At 38.6% G+C, this 21821-nt stretch overlaps 1 long non-coding RNA gene across 1 annotated transcript in view; it reads right to left on the bottom strand.

The window, feature by feature from the left end:
- Positions 1 to 16190, bottom strand: part of LOC111773180 (uncharacterized) — a 54105-nt gene extending 37915 nt beyond the window's left edge. Inside the window, exon 1 of the long non-coding RNA XR_011437825.1 lies at positions 16117 to 16190. This is a non-coding gene — a long non-coding RNA (uncharacterized lncRNA). The remainder of the gene's footprint in view (positions 1 to 16116) is intronic.
- Positions 16191 to 21821: the final 5631 nt, after the last annotated feature.

Here is a 21821-nt window from a genome sequence, read left to right as displayed (position 1 = left end):
TTATAGCTGCTATCCTGGGCCATAACTCTGGAGGCAACGTGGGTGCTGGCTTGGGAGCTCAGAGTCCAGTGTTCAGCCAGTGTTGAGGGGGTGTACTAATTAAAAGGGTAGGTTCTAAGGAGTTACTCTCCCATTTATTTCAGCTGTGTGGGACAAGTGAGGGGATTAAAAGAAGGGTGGAGTAAGCAACAAAATGATGAAAGGGGCAGCTGTGGACAAATCTGATGACCTGCTAGAAGTCTGGAGGGAGAAAAGGCTAAAGATTCTCTTTGCTATTAAAAAACAACAATAAATAAAACATAAAACAAGCTGATACCTTCAATACAACAGACTTCAGATTTTCCATTAACTTACAGAACTGATCAATTCTATATTTATAAACTATCATATTGAAGACTAGAAAAAGTTGGACTGTAATTAAAACACATTTTATAGAGTATTTAGTTCTATCCAAATAAAACCTAATATCACTTTTTGAGGGTAAAAATATGTCTGAAAGCAGTTCTGTCATATTAACTAGAATAGGAATAAACTGTACATGATCAAGAAATGCGTTTGTAATCAAAAACACTCAATTTTATTGAATGAATAACTTATTTTTTGAACATCAAAAACGTATAATTCCTTGGAACATTTTCTAAGGAAAATTGTGCAGATGTAGATAGTTCTCTGAGAGAAACTTCAGGGTTTTTAGAACATTGTTCAGTTGTTCTTACATGATACTAATACAAATCCAATAACCAAAGTGAGACTCCAGAGAAAATAAAATTTTGATTTACGATTTAAGAGAAAAGAAATATGCAACGGAGAAATGAGAAATTATCAATACTTTGATCATAATATTCATTCATTTAATAAATATTATTGAGTCTTCAACATGCCATGCACTGGGGAATACAACCATGAAGAAGCCAGATATGTTCCCATCATCAAAATGGAACATGGGGAAAACGGCCAAAGAAAGAAATGACAGTTGTGATGAATGCTACAAAAAAGGAAAAACTGAATCCAAAGGAAGGACCTCACTCCAAGGAAGCTGTTTTTGTGTTTCGGTTTTTTCCTTAAAATCTGATAGAAGAGCACGATTCTTTAAACAATGGAAGGCTGAGGGACTTAGGGGGTAGTCGGGGGCAGGACTATATGCCAGACAAGAAAGAATTGTAAGAGTGAAAGCCTGGATGCAAAAGAGAGGGTGGTGCATTTACGTAATGAAAGAAATCTAGAAATGCTGGGGGAAAAAATCAAAAGGAAGAGTAGTGAAAGATGGCATTGGGACTTTAAATTACGGCTAGACAGCTCAAGGAGAGTCATGCAAGCCTTATAAAGGTCAGTATTCTAAAGATGTCACAAAGTCTTTGAAGAGTTTTTAGTAGAAATATGACTTGATTTGATTTGTATTTTTAAAGGATCACTAATGTTGGGTGGCTGATGGGCTGAAAAGGGTAGGAGTGGATCACAGCAACAACTGACACTTACTGTGAGATTCCCCTGCGGCTCGCACAATATAGAGAGCTTTCCATATGTGACCTTAGGTAACCCTCATTAAAGCCCCCCCCCCCCCCCCCCCCCCGGGGAAAGCACTATTTCATCCTCATCTTATAGAAGAAGGAACTGAGGCTAAGCAAGGTATTGACAAGCAGGATTTTGAAACCTAGAAGTCAGACTTCAGAGCCCATGCTTTATTACTATTTACTGTGAATACCAGAAGATTAGTTAGGAACCTATCACAGAAATTCAGACAAGAGATAACTGCGGCTTAGATTAGGGGCTGCGACAACAGAGTTAGACAGAAGTGGCAAGATTCAAGAGATACTCCATGCATTCTGGTGCTAGGGTAGAGGAAGTGAAGACAGAGGAGAAGGCCGAGCCTAGGTGTGAGCCTTTGGGTAAACGTTGCTTCCTTTACGATAACAAACACTCAGCAGAGGAGTATGAAAATTTAACTTTTGAACATGTCACCCGACAAGATTCCAGAGGGAAATGCCGAAGAGGCTGTTGCCTATATGGGTAGGGAGTCCAACAGTGAGGTCTGAAGACACAAATTTGAAATTTATGGAGATAAATTTGAAAGTCTTTAGCAAAGTGTGGTAATTAAAGCCACAGGAGAGGATGAAATTTCTAAGGGCAAAATTTTCAAATGCATTTTATCTGAGACTTGCTTGAAAAACTTGTTAAAAATGCAGATCCGCAGATCCAGGGGACTGGCCCGGTGGCATAGTGTTAGGTTTGTGCACTCCACTTCAGCAGTCCAGGGTTCGTCGGTTCAGATCCCAGGCACAGACCTACACACCGCTTATCAGGGCATGCTCTGGCAGCATCCTACATACAAAATAGAGGAAGATGGGCACAGATATTAGCTCAGGGACAATCTTCCTCAAGCAAAAAAGAAGATCGACAACAGATGTTAGCTCAGGGCCAATCTTCTTCACCAAAAATAAATAAATAAATAAATAAATATGCAGATCCATGATCCCATCTCCCTCCAACCCCAACTGTTCTTCCTCTGCATGTGTCCAGAAAAAGGAAGGCAGGTGATTCTTATACAGGCAGTCAATTAAGCTCTGAGAAACTCTGGGAGAAGGGGAGAATGAGATAAGAAGAAGGAGGATCCAGACAGGGCCTGATGAAGTCTAACATTTAAAAGGGTAAGTAAATGAAGGGGATCAGAATATGCCACCACAAAATATGCTACTTTGGCACAAAGATTACTTTGAGCTGAAGGCAGGTGAGAAATAGCAAACACAGAAAAAGCTCTCTGCCTTAGCCCTTTCTGCCTAAAAGCAGGGCATAATTTCCATTTGTAAAGGTGTTCCCCTCTCCCACAGCAAGGCCAGAGACAGCACGAGGTGAGTCTGCGTAACAAACCTTACTAATCAACCCTGATTTACCATACTTTTCCTTGTCACCTTCCCACAATTTATCACCCTCTATTAAAATGGTATCTACACCCCCAAGTCTAACTGCTTCTTTGAGTTTTCACTTCTTTTCTGTGGAGCCCCCATGCATGTAAAATTAAAAATAAGATTTTCTGCCTTTTCTCCTGTGAATCTGTCTCTTGCCAGCTTAATTCATATGCCTCTGAGATTTAACCTAAGAGGATAGAGGAAAAGTTTTTCCTCCATTTCATATATGAGAAATGACCCAGCAAAATATGTAGAAAAAGAGCCAGGACCTGCCGGTGGCCGAGTGGTTCAAGTTCCACATGTTCTGCTTTGGCAGCCAGGAGTTCACCGGTTCGGATCCCAGGTGCAGACCCACTCCTCTCATCAGCCATGCTGTGGAGGCATCCCACATACAAAGTAGAGGAAGATTGGCACAGGTGTTAGCTCAGGGCAAATCTTCCTCACACACAAAAAAAGAGCAGCCAGAATGGTAGGAGGAACATAGATGAGAACTGTGTCAGGAAATTCAAGACAGGAGAGTGTATGTTAGTTTTTTTAATTCTTTTTTGAGGAAAATTAGCCCTGAGCTAACATCTGCTGCCAATCCTCCTCTTTTTTGCTGAGGAAGATTGGCCCTGAGCTAACATCCATGCCCATCTTCCTCTATTTTATATATGGGACACCTGCCACAGCATGGCTTGATAAACAGTGTCTAGGTCCACGCCTGTGATCCAGGCTAGTGAAGCAGTGATCAAGGCCACCTTAGCGGAGCACACAAACTTAACCACTACGCTACTGGCTGGCCCCAGGAAAGTATCTGTTAGAAGAAGTTGGCAATAGCATCAAATGCTGATGGCATTTCTGAAGACCAATTCTGTTCCCAGCCCTGAGAACCCCAAGAACACAATACATCCACAGGTATGGGGGAGATGCAACTACATTCGCCTATCATACCAGGCGCTATTTTTTTATGCTTTATATACTTTATTTTAGTCAAAACCTATATAGTCTCCATATAGCAGGTATTATCACCATAATTAATTACAGATGAAAAATTGGGGTATATTGAGGTTAAACTATATTCTGGGTTTATATTTAATAAATGGTAGACCCACAATTCAATGTGACTCCAATGGCAATACTCTTTCAGTGATAGAGTATCATGTTGCCTTTTAGTGTTATGTCAGAGCTATGTACTAGGTGCTTAGGAAGGATAAAAGAGGGGCGCATTATTCAGAGAAGGGGAGACAGAAGTGTCAGGGAAGTTGCACATGAGCTGCGCCTTAAGTGAGGAGGAACCGGCCAGTCACACAAGGGTGGGAAGGATGTTTTCAGCAAAACAGTACGTACAGTCAGCAATGGAAAGAGAGAGCATCAACTGCAGGGAAGCTGCGAGGCACAGGGTTCATGTAAGGGAGATAGGGAATCTAAGAGGGAAAGAGCAGAGGTAGGAACTTTATCTTGAAGGGAAACCACTTAAATATTTTAAATAAGGGACTCAGTGGGGCAGATTTGCTTAGGAAATCTGTGTCAATAGTGTGAAGGAGGAATTGGAGGAAGTGGAGGAGAACGAATGCAAGCCAACCAAACAAGAGCCAGGACAGTGGCCTGATTGACAATAGAGAAAAAGAACGGCTGTCAGAGAGATCAGAAGGTGTGAAATAAAAAGAACTGATGACTTTGATCAAGCGAGTGGAGAGGAGTGGGTGATATAGAGGTATATGGGATGAACACCAGTTTTCTGACTTGGGCAACAAGACTGCTGGCAGGAAATGAATGGAGGAAAGCAGATATGGAGAGAAAAAACTGTGAGTTCAGTTTTGCAGTTTGAATCGCCTGGGGAACTTCCAGGAGGACACCTTACAAAGGAGGCTGGCTGAATGGGACTGGCTCTGAAGAAGAGGTCTGGGCCACGGCTGAAACCATGGAATATGTATACAACAGTGATCCCCAAACTCATCTGATCACAGAACTCTTTATCCAAAGCAAGTGTTCTGAGAAGAGTTTCTAACTCTCTCCTTTTGGGGAAATTCTGAAGCTTTATCAGTGACGCTTCCCCATTTTTTTCAGCAATGGAATAGCAGTTGAAGAAAACAATGAAGAAGGCAGAGCAGGGACCCCTATCTGAATCTTCTCCATAGTCTCTTTTATTCTACCAAAGATTTGTAATTGGCTTGCTTGAAAACCGGTGGAAATATCATTCATGAGAATAAACAAATCTTATCTAACACAAAATATATTTTATGACTCATCCTTTTTTTAATTCTCCAGTTTTAATTTGTTTGTGAATATCTCCATTATCCATGGACTTGTTTTTCTCAGTTTTAGTGTATAATTTGGATCAGATAAAGACAGAAAGGTGAGGAAATTATAGTTGTACCATCTTTCATATTGTGACATTTTGAGTAATCAAAACAATTTAGCTATAACGTGAAGAATTCTGTCGTCAAATAGGCAAAAATCAATTCATGAGAATGACAAGGGTGATATTTATTCTGTGAAGCAAAAGGCTACTAAAACATTGCTTTCATTTCTCTCTAATGGCAACAATGTCCCAGAAAAGAAATTTCACATCATTTATCCTTGGTGTGACTTATGTATCCTTTAGGAAGTTGGGGGAGAAATGTTGCACAATTTTCTTAAGCAATGCTTTTAAAAGGGAATTTCCATAACAATTATGTAATTATTAAATGGAAATAGCTGCATTGCTAGACAGGAAGGCCCATCCCAGCAAAAAACAACCAGTAGACTTCCGTTTGAAAATTACTATTGAGAGATTGATGAGGTAAGAAATACGGTGAATAATTCTAGTTCATGAAGACAGAGGCTCCTCTCCCTCTTTTCTGGCATGAACACCACATTCTTTTAGAAAGATAAATCATAGTACAATCTAGCTTTACCTTCAGTGATGCACTGACTTGTCATGGATCAAGATCCTGGCTGAAGGAAATGTGAATACCATCCACCAGACTCTCATTGAATTGTCAAAATTAAGAGTATTTGCTCTATTTTTTTCTCTCATTAGATTTCTTTTCTTTTGGGGAATTCCAGTAGTTAGGCATGTTTTCCCAATTACTCAGAATCATATTATAAAAGTTATAATTAAGTCCATTTTAACAGACTCTGGTTGAATTCAAGGATACTTAGTCACCAGCACTCTTAGTACATTTGATTACCCCCAAAAGGCTACTTGGCAAGAGCTGGTAGACTAAACTAGGCATGCACATTTGGTGAAGAAATAAAATGAAACAAACCTTGCTGGGCTGAGCTTAGAGGAAGAGCTTATGTCAAGGAGAGTCAGGAAATCATATAGTCTGAGTTCTTTCTTAATCAATTAGGAAAAAGAGGAAATGATGGAGCAGAAAAAGAAGTCTTTTTGACTACAATCATTGATAAAACCATGATTCTTTCTACTTCTGTACATGAGTGTTCAAGTCAAGGGGGTCATGAATATAAAAATTATTGAAAACTTGGTAAGACTGTACAGTTAACATTATTAGGATGTTTGCCCAACCCAAGTACCACAAATCCCCTTCTCTGGAAATCACCCTACTCGTAACCAGGCCTGAGGCCTGATTATAGAATATGCCCTTAGTCCCATTCTGGCTGTGTGGATCAGGGCAGACAGCTAACAAGAGCTCACTCAAATGACCCTCTTTCCCAAGCCAGGGCTGGAGTCGGGATTCAGAAGTTTCAGTTCCTTTCTCCTGGCTGCAAGCACTGGGAAGAAATATATAGCAGAAGAGCTAGTCTCTAGAAAGAGAAAAGAATGAAAGAGATGTGGAGAGGTACAGAAACAAGAAACTATGAAGTAGTTTGAACAACAGGGTAGACAGTAGTTTAATTAACTAAGATGGACAAGACTGGGAGAGAAATAGTTTTGAAAGAAAATTAAAAGTCCCTCCTTATACATGTGACAAACATTGTAATTGTACATATGGAGGGAGATGTGGACTAGACATCTGGAACTAGGGAAGACGTCTGGACTGAAGATGGAAATTTTAGACTCATCAGCATAGAGATGGTTTTTAAATTCATGGGGCTGGATGAGGTCAGAAAGGGATAGAGAATGGATGGAGACAGAGATCAAAGTCAAATCCAAGCCACCCAGCACCGAGCAGTTGAGTAGAGAAGGAAAAACTAGCAAAGGAGAGCAAGTGAGGCAGAAAGAAAACCAGATGACTGTGTGCTGCAGAAGCCACAAGAATACAGTGCTTCCAGAAGGAACCATCAAATCGGCTCAATCTTACAAAAAGTAAAACAAAATGAAAAAATAGAATTATTGGTATTTATTTGGAGGGCTCACCAAATGGACGATATTTGTATTGTTTTCTTTTTTGGCTGATGTTAAAGTCACATATCAAAATAAAAAATAAAAACATAAGCATACATAAACCAAAATTTTTTTTAAAACGCCTCAGATTGAATTGGTTTCATTAAGAAAAAAAGCAAGAGTAGTTTGTTTTACAATATTTCTTGTAATGACTGAAATTGGCAGAGTTAGTCTAAGTGTGAGACTTTAGAACAACGTCAATAATACATTTTTGTGAGATTCACTTTGCAGAAGGCTTAGGATATAGCTTGATGGACGATGGTGAGGGGGGTCTGATAGTGAAAAGGGAGACTTCATAGGGTCTGCTTGGCTGGAGCAAAAATGACATCCCAAATTGCTTTATGAAGGCTGCAAAGCAATAGAAAAGGCAATGTTGATTTGGCCAAGGGTAGGAGAGGGCTTCTTAGGCCAATGTGGGGAGGTGCTTAGCTGCCTGGTAATATTTATCAACATCGTTCCTCTCTGGCCCCCAGTTTGATGGGACCGCAGCCCCAAGCTCTTCTTAATGCAAAGGCTGGTGCAGTTAATGGGCTGAATGTCATTGTGGTTAAGATCCTAAGCTCTGGAGTCTACTGGGCCTTGTGAGAACCCCAGTTCTTCCCATTATTAACTGAGTGACCATGTCTAGAGATTAACACCTCTAAGGCTCCTTTTCCGCATTAGTGAAAAGAGGATTATAGAAGTTACTTCACAGAGTTATGTCTAATATTAAACACGAAAATGAACATGGCATTTGGCAGAGCGCCTGTAGTCACCATTCAATAGAAGGGAGTTTTATATTATCTATCCTCTTGAGTTCAGAATATAATATTATGTAAGATGCATTTGAGCCTGTAGTAGGGTTTGGGGAGAATAGGAATATGATTAAAATCTCATAAAGAGGATTGTTGCTGTGCTGCGAAGCAGGAGATTGAGGTTGCCAGTTGAAGCTCAGTCTCCAGGCTCAGCCCTCCTCCACTCCATCACTTCTTTCCTATAGCTGCCTGTAGACCATGGATCATGTACGATCCTAACATATAAGTGCGTATTTGTGATAAATGAATACGTGTTGTTAAAAAATAAAAGCATGAATTTTTCTAAATCAAAACACGTTATTCCATTTCTTTCTCACTGTCATTGGGCTTTTTCTTTTGTGTGTGTTGTAATAAACAGATTTCTGAGCCTGTTTTAAGTGATTAAAGCTTCCACTAGCCTGTGAGCCCCAGAGCTAGCAAGGGTAAGAATCTGCATTATAACTGGAGACACGCACTGGCCCAACACTTTACATCGCAATAGGCAAGCCACCGTGAGGCAGCTTTGAAATCACGGGGCTGTGGTCAAAGTCGGACCTCCTGGAAGGACAAAGTGTTCTGTTTGTGTAGCACGAGGGTGTGGCTTTTGTAGCTAGTAAAATCATCAGAACACAAAGGCCTCTAGATCCTGCGGGGCACTCTGCAGTGAACTGACTCAGCGGAAAGTGGTGGGAAAGGAAGCTTGTTCTTAGATTTCAGAACCCTCCAAAGCTACACCCTCCCCACTTAGTTCCGTCCCAGTTCAACAGGAAGGGGGTTTCATCAGCCAGTGTGCACACTCGCACACACACACACTAAGCACAAAAGAGGATGAGACACGCCCATGAGGAACTCTGCTGGAGACCAATGTCACTCTTCACAATATCTGGGCAGCCTCCTGTTTTTCCTTGTTTCCTTCGATCAAAACCTGCTTGCTCTCACAAACTGAGGAAGGGAGGCCCTCTAATTTGCTGACCCACCTTTAGCAGCTGCTCGGAAAGAGGCTGCAAAATCAGACAGCCCCAGTTAATATTGGCTGGGATTTCTGACTATCGTGATAGTTAGATGCTTTGACTATCAGTGTCCAACAGAGATCTGTGTTTTGAAAGCAAAATATTGATATGTTACACATTTGCAACATACAAATTAACTGGAGAGTTAAAAATCTATCAAACATTTCAATCATGTACTTTTTTAGTTCAATACATACACACAACTACCACCACCAATTTAGACTTCATATAAATAAAGAGTGCATTTTAGGGGGCCGGCCCAGTACTGTAGTGGTTAAATTCACATTATCTGCTTTGGTGGCCCCGGGGTTCACGGGTTCAGATCCTGGGTGTGGACCTACACAGCACTCATCAAGCCATGCTGTGGAGGTGTCCCATACACAAAAAATAGAGGAAGACTGGCATGGATCTTAGCTCAGAGACAATCTTCCTCAAGCAAAAAAGGGAGGATTGGCAACAGATGTTAGCTCAGGGCCAATCTTCTTCACACAAAAAAACCCAAAGACAAAAACTGTTATGTAATTTAAAATACTCTGATCCCTATATCTGGAATTAAGAAAAAGGAGGTCTGGATTACACAAAATCAGGTCATACTGATTAGATTCCCCTCATAATTACTCAACTGTTAATTTTACTCATCATTCTGTCTGAAGACCACTTAGTCAACTTTATCCAAAGAAGATGTGGAAACTTGTTGTGAAAAAGACCATATAGAGCTTTATATTCTATCAATAAGAGTAACATTCTGTGGAACTTATATTCCAAGGAAATATATACTCAGAAAAAAAATTATTTGCTACGATGAACAACAAACGCAATTAATTTACCTTTCCTTAAACAACCAGAAAGCCGATTACTTTCTTAAAAAATTCATAAATTTCATAGAATACCACATTCACAAATAAGTTCAAAATATGCATGGATAGAGAAGAGAAGCTTTATTGTTAGATTTTTGCCAAAAACCATTTAAAGTTAACCCCAGGGCAACCCAATGTGTTGACAGTTTCCTATGAATCAAAATTTGATACAATCTTGAATGTTTTTTATTAAAGTTTTAAAAAATGGTTAAAATATATATAATTGGTAAAGTACACGACTTCCCTTCTCTTCATCAACATTACTTAACATAATAGGGTTTAGGGGGCTTTTTAGAATGGTTTTTTCAAAGCTTTTCTTTCTGTAACAGGATTACATGACTCTTTTCTTATTCTAGAAGTTCTGAAAGGCACAATTGGGAGCAGTAAAGGATAAACTGTGCTGTCTATAATTACGTGACAATAGAACTCCATGAAAGGTCAGGTTCCTTACAAAATACAAAGCAGAAAGAAAATATTTCAGTTAAAAAGCGTTATCCTTGAGAACTAACATTTGTCTTTGGAAGATGTGTATTCAACCGCTCAAGAGAGTGTACTAAATATCTAGGGTACAGAAGGCATTGTCCTAGGTGCTGGGACCACAGTGGGGAACAAGACAGACAGCGTTCCTGCTCTCATGGACCCCACATCCCTGTGGAGGAAGAGGGGCGTTAAACACACAAACACCTACATAAACAAGAGAACATCACTTAGTAGTGAGTGCAAGGAGAAAATTACAGCACTGTTGCACTGGAAAATGACTAGAAGTAGGGTTACCAGGTTTAGCAAATAAAAACACAGGAGACCGAGTTAAAGTTGAGTTTCAGATAACGAATAATTTTTTAGTATAAATAAGTCTCATGCAATATTTGGGACATACTTTTACAAAACCTTATTCATTGCTTACCTGAAATTCAGATTGAGCTCAGCATCCTGTATTTTATCTGGCAACCCTACCTGGGAGACTTCTTAAACGGGGATGCTGGGAGAGGCCTCTGCGAGAATGTGATATTGACAGCATGCCAGAAATAAGCTCCAGCAAAAGCCCTAAAGCAGAAACAAGTGTGTGTGCCTGGTAGATGGAGAACATGTGCAAAAATCCATTGTTGAGAAATTGTGATGGAAATGATTGACCAAGAAAACCCTTCCCCGCCTTGTACAAGAGGCCTGGCATATGGAAAACACACTAAGGAAGAACAGAGAGATGGACTGTGGAGGGAGGAGAGATCCTGCAGTGAATCAGGCTGCATACTCAGCAGGGTTGGGAGTTTCCTGTGTAACATATTAAGAGACCCTCACAGGAAAGGCTGGAAGGAGGAGGCGGTTCTTTGAGAGAAAAGTGTGAAGCTGAGGTCAGGAAAACTGAGTTAGGAAAGGAGGCTCCAAACTGAGGGTTCGTTGGGAAGGTTTTAAGATTTTAAGTGATTTCCTTCTATCATCAGGAAAGTCCTACAGAGCATAACTTTAAATTTACTTCCTTTACAATTTAATTCCTTTTTAACATTTTCTTAATTATTTAAAAAAGTAGGGAAGAGAAGCGAATGGAATATGCAGAGGCAGACATAGCAGTTTCGGAAAAAGGGAAAAGGCAACTATTGAGGGGGAAGCCTGGGCTACCCACTCCAAATGTCAGAGCGGCCTGCACAGGGTGGGAGCACTCTGAACACAGCAGGGAGCTTCAAGGACCAGTACAAAACGTGTGTGCCACCCACAACGCCCAAAATATGTGTATATACAAAATAGATATATATATTCGTGTGTATGTTTGTATAGATATACACAGTTTGGCTTTCCATATACATGTATGTATTTTAAATGGTACCATATTATATAGCTATTCCTCTGCACATTTCCAAGTTTCACTCAATGACATGTATTGGAGAACTTTCTAAATCAGTACATATAGATCACCTCAATTTTTTTTTAATTTCTACATAGTGTTCCATTACACAGACACACTATCCTTTAAACATCCTCCAATTAACGAGCATTTGAGTCATTACCAGTGTTTTGCCATTAATGCTGCTTGGACCATGGATCCCACACTGTGCTGGCTGCTGTAAACATACAGGAGGGTCACGGAATCTTTTTAAATTTTGAGGGAAGCACAGGTGCATCTGCCAGACGCTACACAAACTACTAATACAATACTACTATTAAATTTGGGGCTACTCAATAAACAGAACCATCAGATGTTTCTTTTGTCCTAGGGTCTCCACGAAAAAATAACTGGGACACTAAATGTGTCATGAACCAAATATGTTTGAGAATCTCTGTGCTAGGAACATCCTTAAATGAACCTCTGTGTGTACAATATCTCAGGGGGAAGGTACTAAGACGTGGCTTCTTGTTGTTTTTTATTTAAATTGAAACCATACCAAAAAAAACTACTTTGAATCTATCTTTACTTTTTTTTTCTTGAAAACATATTTTACAAACTTATTCTCAACAAGTCCTCAGCCAGACTCTCCTATTTCAGTTTAGCAGTCATATTTACTGCCACTGTGAGTTGGTACACCTCATACAAATTTTATTCCTCAAAATTTTACATTTTTAAAGACCTATAACATTTATACGATTGCAGATATTATAATTTAAAAAGACATTTACTTTAGATATTCTTTAGCAGAAAGAAATGCACACTGCATTGTTTCTTGATCTTTGTGTTACAAAAGTTCAAACGAATGAATTGATTTACCAGTAAGCCATAATTTTATTTGTCATGTAATATTTATACCAGTAGAGTTTAGTAATGATGAACACAGTTTCAGTAGGCTTATGAAATTGCTGGATTTCAAAACAAAAATTTATCGTTGGCTCTTCTCTCATACACTGAGAGATAGACCCTCCAGCATTCCACGGATGCTGAGAACACGCTGGGAGCTATGGCAAAGAATTTAAATGAAAAGGTACCAACTCCAAGTCCTCTGTCAGACTTTATATTTTTAACTCTATATTTCCAAATATTTTAAAATCAATAGAAAACAATGATTTACCAAATCATTACAGAACATCGTTAGTTAGTAAATCTGAGGACAAAGGTCTCCCTAAACCATTTACAGGATGTTCCTCCAGTGGTTTCGATGGATTGTTAATTATACACATTGCACAAGAGTCATGGCCATTAAAGAGGCAAGTCTATCCTGCTATGTTTTATTATTGCTGTCATTACTGCTGCTGTTTCCTCAAGTGCCTTTAGTAAATGCTTGCCAAAAGACTAGTTGAGCTGGAATTTAATCGTTTTAAAATCACTTGTTGTTGTCAGCCTTAATGTTTCTATCACTAAATACAAAATACTACGCCTTATTACCTATTTCCTAAGACTCTCTATAATAATGTTAGTATTATAATTTGCTGAATAATTATGCTTGAAAAAAGAATTGTGAAAATATTTATCATAGTATTCTTCTGACTAAAGCAATCCAGAAGGGAAATTTCAGAAGAGTAGCTTCCTTTGAGAGCTTGAAAACAGATTTTCAAAAATTATCATCTACTCACACGACATTTATCATTTTTACCAGAGTTATGAGTGAAACCAAAGTGAATAGGAAGAAAACTCCAAAAGAATGAACAAGCTGACTGGGCTGGACTTAGTGACTTTCTAGTTTTGAAAGTAGCAGTGACTTTCTGGTTGTAAAATCACCCAGATCAAAAGTAAGTAATGGGAGTTCATCGTACCTACACTAAGACAGGATTCTAAGGTGATGACTGTGGCAGGTTCTAGACATACAGAGATGAGTTGCAAACTGAGACCTGGGTGCTCTCAACATGCCAATAGTCTCTTATGTGACTACTCAGAGATTTTGAGTTTACAGTCACGTGCCACATAATGACATTTCGGTTAACAACAGACTGCATATATGACAGCGGTCCCATAAGATTATAACAGAGCTGAAAAATTCCTATCGCCTAGCGATGTCACAGCCATCATAACACCATATGTCTTCATTAATAGAGAGGAATGTTTATGGCACATTATCTGCTTACAAGCTAATCTATGATGAAGATAAGAAAGAAACCAAGCAAACCACCATGGACATATTTCTGAAAAGAGTGACACCTCCTCAAGAAGAGCCTCAGGCAGGTCCTTCAGGAGGTGTTCCAGAAGGCATTGTTATCACAGGAGATGGCAGCTCCATGCGTGTTAGTGCCCCTGAAGACCTTCCAGTGGGATAAGGTGTGAAGGCGGAAGACAGTGATACTGATGATCGCAACCCTGTGTAGGCCTAGGCTAACATGTGTCTTAGTTTTTAACAAAAAAGTTTAAACAGTAAAAAATAAAAAAAGCTTATAGAATAAGGATATAAAGAAAGAAAATATTTTTGTATAGCTGTACAATGTGTTTCTGTTTTAAGCTAAGTGTTATTACAAAAGAGTCAAAAGGTTAAAAAGTTTATACAGTAAAAAAGTTACAGTAAGCTAAGGTTAATTTATTATCGAAGAAAGAAAAATATATATATTTTTTTTTCTGAGGAAGATTAGCCCTGAGCTAACATCTGTGCCCACCTTCCTCCCCTTTATATGCGGGCCACCTGCCACAGCATGGGTTGATAAGCAGTGTGTAAGTCCGCCCCCGGGATCCAAACTGGCGAACCCTGGGCCACAGAAGCAGAGTTCACAAACTTAACCACTGCACCACCACGCTGGCCCCAGAAAAATATTTTTTTATAAATTTAGTGTAGCCTAAGTGTACAGTGTTGATAAAGTCTAATGTAGGGAACAGTGATGTCACTCCCCACTCACTCACTGACTCACCCAGAGCATCTTCTAGTCCTGCAAGCTCCATTCATGGTCAGTGCCTCTACAGGGGTACCATTTTTTATCTTTTCTACCTTATTTTTACTGTACCTTTTCTATGTTTAGATATGTTTTAGAGACACAAACACCTACCACTGTGTTACAATTGCCTACAGTATTCAGTAGAGTGACATGCTGTACAGTTTTGTAGCCTAGGAGTAATAAGCTATATGATATAGCCCAGGTGTGTAGTAGGCTATACCATGTAGGCTGTGTAAGTACACTCTATGATGTTTGCACAATGACAAAATCGTCTAACAATGCATTTCTCCGAATGTATTCCTGTCGTTAAGCGACACATGAATGTGCTCTGTGAACCTGTAAGCTATAAGGAAAGTGTCACTGTGCCGTGTGCAAGACATAATGATATGGGCCTCTCATGCAGACTCCATCCTGAGTTTCAACCAGCTTTCAACAGGCCTGAGATCCCTGTCAAGATGTGATTCAGCAACCACGCTCCACATCAAATATAGACAGACAACTGCAGTTGTAAGGAATATCTTAATACTGTCAAATACATAATGGGGGGTATAATATGCTTAATATATTTAAAGAGTTGTCGATTTCTGCAACACAAGGAGAAAGGTAGTTTTAACAGATTTTTTATTACTTTACTATTGCCTTTTTTGTAATCTCAAAGAATATTTTTTTCCTTGTAAATTGATTTTATTTGAAAACTGAGCTTTCCAAGTTTTTGAAGGCCAATGCTGAGAAAGCACAATGGCTTTCTGAGCTAGAATCTGAGACTCATTATTAGAGCAGGGGGTATATTTATCTCTCAGATGACTTGGGGCAGAAAGCAGGTCAAGATTCATTCATGGGGATTTATTTATTCCACTTGCATCATGTAAAACTGGGTCAAGTTCTCCAAATGCCTTCACTTCCTTCCTTGGAAGCCACGGAGCAGTAGCTTTAATTGGAGAATAATAAAACCAACCCACATTTCCACATTGTTGAGAGGCTTAACTAATAAGCATGTTTTAAAGAGACTTTATACAATGAAGAGCACTTTAACGAAAAAAATAAAAATTGACGTGATCTGTCTATAAGTCCATTAACTATATATAATGACAATTGATTTGCACAAAAATTCTAGAATATTAGCATTATTTGATAATATAAGAACTTTTATAATAGTGGCTTTAAAATCACTGAAAAATACATAGTATTCAAAAGAATTATATGGTGTTAAATAGGATAAAATTCTGATCCATTGCAGTCAGAAGCTACACTCAAAATATGCCAAAGGCTCCCACCCTCGGGGCTGGGAGGACACCAGGCCTTGAAGGAACAGCCGTGTTTCCTGTTGCTCAGTAACTGTCCTAACTGCCCGTGGAGGGAGACTTTGTCTTCTGACCTTCTCTGGCCTTCTAGAGAAAGATAGGGCAGAGAAAAAAGAAGATTAAGGAAAAAGACAGAATTCCAAAGGCCAACTGGAAATTAACCTTCTAGCATGTCGATTCTTACCCTTAAAGAAGAAAATCATTCAGCCGCCTCTGTCCAAAGCTATTGGTCTCCTCTGTGCTCCTGGAACTCTTGATGGTCCTTCTCTGTAACCCTTATCACACTATGACAGGAATTGTTAACATGTTTGCTTGCCTTATCAAAGTCTGAGTTCTTTGTTGACTATGTCTCATTTGTCTTTGACACCCAATGCCTGTTACCATTAAGTACTGTGAATGAATATATAAACACAAAGTAACAGAATATTCATTCAAGATCTGAGAAAAATTAATAAACTCCAATTCCATAACTTCACTTCTATAATACCTATACATAAACAATATCTGCAAAAGAATCTATTTTTAAATTTAAAAATGTGTTATTCCCTTCCTTTCTTCCTTCTTTCCTTCCTCCCTCCCTCTATCCTGTCTCTTATTTACTCTTCAGTGGAAGCCATTATGCAGGCCCAAGAGGGCAGGAAGGCAGCCCAGTAACACTGGCTACATATAGGAGGACTGAGCGAATAATATATTGAGATAATGGAAGCCAGATTTCTTATGGTCAGAGAAGGAAGGTACAAATATGGAAAGGGAGAAAGATATAATGAATTCTGTGACAGGAAATGGGAATTGGAGGTATTGGTGTGTACTCATGGTTATAAATGAATATGTGTGTCATGTATATATACGTATGTATATACGCACACACATATACACACATATACATATATACATACGTAGAACGAGAGAGAGAGAGAAACAGTGGTATCAATGTGTATAAATTTCCTTTTTCTAATAGAGGAGGCTAGAAGCAGTAGTATCCAAGCAATGAGCATGTTTTGCACCCAGATCTTGGTTTCTAAATGCCACTCTACTAAAAGAGACAGGGCTTCTTGGTGAAATGGCTGATGCCAGGGCTGGAACAACAAAAGAACAAGATGAGCTTGGATCATCTGACTGTGCCAGAAAGTAAGGAAGTACTCAAAGAATGACCGGTACATGACAAACAGACACAGAAGCCAGCCTGAAGGGGCTCCTACTGGTCAGATCTGGGACAATTTGAGCATCAAAATAAATAATGATAATACTAAATTATAGCTCATTGAATAAAACAGGAATCCATGAATCCTCAATGATATTGATAAATAAATAAATGGAGAGAAAGGAAAGCTCTTTCTTACTGTTTAATACTAAGAATTTAGAAGGAGTGAAAGAAATAGAAAATCAACATTTCTCAACCAATATGGTAATAATTAATAAGGCAAGAAATAGCAATGGACGCTAAAACTAATGAGTGAGTGTGGGCTGAGGAATAGTATTTCACAAGCCCTAAAATTTCTCCCCAGGAAATAATTACTAATTCCAAAATGTAAAAAAAAATCATACTTTTACAGTAGAGAAACCTCAAAGACACCATCTTATTTAAGCAATCAAAGTTAACATCATCAGTAATGAAAACAATCGACACTAACTGCCACACGATTGGATGCAAGGAAAATAGCAAAGCACGACTTCTGTGAGATTTTGTCCAAAAAGTGCATGACCTGGATAGAATTATGAAGAAACAATCGAAATTGAGAGACAGTTTCCAAAGTAACTAGCCTATAATCTTCAAAAATGACATGGCCCAGGGGCCAGCCCGGTGGCATAGTGGTTAAGTTTGCACGCTCCCCTTTGGCGGCCTGCTGTTCATAAGTTTGGACCCTGGGTGTGGACCTATGCACCTCTTATCAAGCCATGCTGTGGCAAGCGTCCCACATATAAAGTGGAGGAAGACAGGCACAGATGTTAGCTCAGGGCCAGACTTCCTCAGCAAAAAGAGAAGGATAGGCAGCAGATGTTAGCTCAGGGATAATCTTCCTCAAAAAAAGAAAAGAAAAGAATGATATGGCCCAGACAGTTAAAGGAAGAAGGAGGAACTGTTCCAGAAAAAATGAGGCAACCAGGTACCACAACTGATCCTAGATTGCATCCTGTGTCATAAAGGACATTATTGAGACAACTGGCCAACCTTCGGTGAAGTTGCTGGGGGAAGGCTATACAGAAATGTTTTTGTATTATTCTTGCAACTTTTCTGCAAGTTTGAAATTGTTCCAAAATTAAAAGTGAAAAAAAAATTAAAGTGCTATTCTTTAACTATGACTCAAGGGATTGACTATCCTAATAGTCAAGTTCATGTAAGAGACAATCTGATATATTTGCATAACCAAGTTTAAACACTGAACACACAGTATATGGTGACTCACCAAGTGCCTCACCTGTGAATTACTAGCATTGTCATTATTAGCACTTAGCATTGATCTAGCACCCACATTGTTATCCATAATAGAGCTAAAGTAATGGTTCCCTCAAAGAACTGTTCTAAAAAATAAAAGCTTATGTAGACGTAGGCCCATATCCAACTACGATGTTTATAAAGGGATAGAGAGCCACGGGTCAGATCTCACAAAGACAAAACTAGACTCAGGCTATTCCTCTCTCTCTTATTTCAGGTTAAAGGAGGTGCAAATCCAGGTGTTCGCACATTACCAAATCACTGCTCTGTAGTTTGAAAGGAATGACAGTGACATCCTGTTTGTGGTCATGGCGAATTTACTATGACAATACACCTGTGAAACCCCAGGTCACCAACATTTTGGAAGGCAGTGTAATTAAAGTGGCACCACTTACTACCTAGAAACATTGGTGACTTCCAGGAGGCATCAGAAGCCCTCTGTCCACCTGACTTTCATTACAGGTGGGGTCAGAGGAGCCCAATAAAGGCTGAACCCGGAGAAACCTGTGGCTGGCTGCTGCCCATCTCTTCAAAGCAGAGTTGCCTGAACACTCGTCTCTGCAGCCAGGAGGCAGAATTTTAGTGCTGCCTCTTGAAAAACCTCTAATTCTCTCATGTTTATTTATGTCAAAATCAACGCTTCCCTCTTCCAACACTGAGTTTTAAATAAACATTTGCTTATTATGATACAGATCGCAGATTGCCATCTATAGAACTGGTACAGATATAAACAATGTCCTATTGGAGAGAACCATAGCTCATTCCAGCTGCTGAAGAATCTTTGAAACTACATCAACTGACAAATGCCAGGATTGCAGAGATCATCTATGCAAATCCTATTATATCTGGGGCACTTCAGAGAACATTTTATTGGTAAACTAATAATAATTATAATAATAAATTGAATGCTTACTAAGGGCAGGACAAGATTCTAAATACTTAACATGTAATGATTCTTGTAATCCTCATAACAACTCTAAAAGGGCATATTATTGTTATTCCACTTTATAGTTGATAATATTGTGGCCCGGAGAGGTTAAGTAACCTATCCAAAGTTACACAGCTGATAAATGGTAAAACTAGCATTTGAACCCAGTCAGTTTGGTTCCAGAACCCAAGCTCATAACAATAATATCATACCTCTCTCTTAGAGAGCTTTACAAGTAATCACCACCACTATTTTAGTCAAACTTTTTCTATTCTATCAGGTCTGAAATTATAGCATTTCAAATCTAGGTAATTGAAAATAGTCTCTAGGATAGATGGGAATCCAGTTATTGTTCAAAATATCTTAACTAAATTCAAATGATATCTAGAATTTAAAGTATACTTGAAATGGAATTGAAGCTTTAATCTAATAATTATAAATGGTAGATATCAGAGCATAGATTAAGGAGAACATTAATACCAATTTTATTTTTTAGAAAAACGACAAAAACTCTGCTTCCCCACACCCCCTAATGCATGCCCAGGTTTAGAGGCATACATGTATCCCAATATATGATGAAATAGGTGATTTAAGCACATAATGTATCTAAAAACACCCCAAAATGAGAATACCATATTACCTAGGCAACATCAAATTAAAGAGAGAATTTGTAGTCCAGGAAACAAATTTCTCCAATCCTTTAAAAAAATATTGATTAGATAATAAGGAATTACAAAGCACTAAATTATATCTTATACCCTCTTTTTAAACTTTAAACTCATGCGTGTGTGCATATATATATGTGTGTGTTGTGTGTGTATGTGAAATAACGTTAAATCTGTTTATGTATAAATAGAAAGGATTCATATTCTAAAATATTACAAACAATTACATAGGCCAGTGTTAAACATCTCTGAACATTTCTGAAAAAAAGCTGAGCTCAAGCAACTTCAACATCAGTGAATATGAACAACAATAAAAGTTTTACCTTTTTATTTAAATTTTAACTAAGTTTTGTCTGTAGCAGCAACAGAATATAAATGCTGCTACGTTTATAGTAAATATAATCTGAACAGAACCTCTCTCTATAACACAAAATAATGGATCTGCCTCCTGACATCCAAGAGCCCTAGACTGAACGCATGGCTCCCCCTGACTGAGTGACCTTGAGCAAGCTCCTCAACTACCTCAAGCGGATTGACTCTTCTATAAAACGTGACTAGTAAAACTACTTACTTAAAGGCTACATAGGTATTTTTAAGTTCCAAATCTAGACATAAAAGAAACAGGGCTTGGGGGAAAAAGAATCTACCATTGATATGTTAGATGGCCTTCAGGGACCAAGAAAGTGAGATAAAAGCATCCTTCCAAGCTGGTAATTAGAAAGAGATGAGACCAGGATGATAACAGTGGAAACGATTACAAAAGGCAACTTTAGAGCCATTTTCAGGGAAGAGATGACAAAATAAATAATTTAAGATCATCTTAAAATGGGAATCAGATTATGTCAGTCCTTAAAACTCTTTAATACTTTCCCATTGCTTTTAGAATAAAATTTATCTATTTTTGTATTCCCCTTCAGACCAACCTTCTAGTAAGAGAAACTAGAAAAGCTAGACAATTTTTGTTTCTAAATCTATTCAAGGGGATCAGAGAGCTACACAGACATTGAGGATTTGGGGAAAAGGCTCAAAAGAAAAAGGAAAGCCAGAGAGATGATCTACTCTAACCCTTGCTAACTGCCAGTAACAAAAGTAAATTCTCTTTGGAAATGATGACATTTATAAAGACTCAAATATCACTTAAAATTTTATTTATAATGTATGATAGTCAGAAGAAAACCAGAAATACAATAGGGGAAATTTGATTTAAAAGCAGAAGACAAACAGACTCACAGATAACCAGATGTTGGTGTTATCTGACAGGGGCTTCAAGCCATAAATTCAAGAAGCTCTACAACTCTTGAGCAAAAGAGATACAAAGAAAACCATCCCTAGACACATAGGCAAACTGGAAAAACTAACAACAAAGAAAAATCTTGCAAGCAACCAGAGAATAAAAGACATACTACTTTCATAAGAACAAAAATTATACTCACTACTGACCTCCCACTCACAACAATGGAAGCAAGAAGACAATAGAATGACATGCTTTGAAGTGCTAAAAAAACAAAAACTACCAACCTAAATTCTATACCCAATGAAAACATCCTTTAAAAACAAAAGCAGAGGCCAGCCCCATGGCCGAGTGGTTAAGTTCATGCGCATCACTTCAGCAGCCCAGGGTTTTGCCAGTTCAGATCCTGGGCATGGACCTAGCACCAGTCATCACCAAGCCATGTTGAGGCAGCGTCCCACATAGAGAACTGGAGGGACCTGCAACTAGAATATACGGCTATGTGCTGAGAGACTTTGGGGAATAAAAAAAAAGAAGATTGGCAACAGATGTTAGCTCAGGACCAATCTTAAAATATAAATAAATCAATAAATAAAAGCAAAACAAGTATTTTCAGAAACCAAAAATGGAA

This window comes from Equus caballus, chromosome 4 (genome assembly GCF_041296265.1).
Source record: "Equus caballus isolate H_3958 breed thoroughbred chromosome 4, TB-T2T, whole genome shotgun sequence".
NCBI lineage: Eukaryota > Metazoa > Chordata > Mammalia > Perissodactyla > Equidae > Equus > Equus caballus.
Note: the sequence above shows the minus strand (reverse complement) of the source record. Positions and strands in the feature narration are given on the sequence as shown.